Genomic DNA, 578 nt, shown 5'->3' with positions numbered 1-578 from the left:
GGAGAAAAAAAGCTACTGGGCACCTATCTCTAACAGCTATGAAGGAAGCACTTTTAATGTTTTCTCATACACACATACACGCACACGCACACACACACACACACAAAGGTACAACAATGTGCATATATTTATTCTGTAATTTCAAGTGAATATAAATTGTAAAGGTAATGTTTAATCATTGTACAGTGATGCGTCTGGTATAGCTTTCCTAATAAAACGTTTTGAAAAAAATGCATATATATATATATATACACCCATATATATATATATAGGAATACAAAGCTTGAACTTGAAACTTCAGCTTCCCCCTACTGAGATTTCCTTCCCCCACCTTAACCTTGAAAGCTATTTTATTAATAACGGTTCAATGCACTGTGATGTTAACAGAGAAAAACCCTGTACAGCTTCTCTTGCCAAGATACCACCCGAGACTTTTAAAAATCCGATTTACAATCTGTATTCCCACGCTGCACTGTACTCATGGCGGTTCCCGTGTATTTAAAAATAGGCAGCAAAATTAAGACCGCGTCCTCGAGTGGCGTTTCTTGCAGGAGCGCCGGTTCTTCTGCCTGCTGGTA

Source organism: Aptenodytes forsteri, unplaced genomic scaffold (assembly GCF_000699145.1).
Source record: "Aptenodytes forsteri isolate BGI_AS27 unplaced genomic scaffold, ASM69914v1 Scaffold179, whole genome shotgun sequence".
Taxonomy (NCBI): Eukaryota; Metazoa; Chordata; class Aves; order Sphenisciformes; family Spheniscidae; genus Aptenodytes; species Aptenodytes forsteri.
This window is presented reverse-complemented; position numbering follows the sequence as displayed.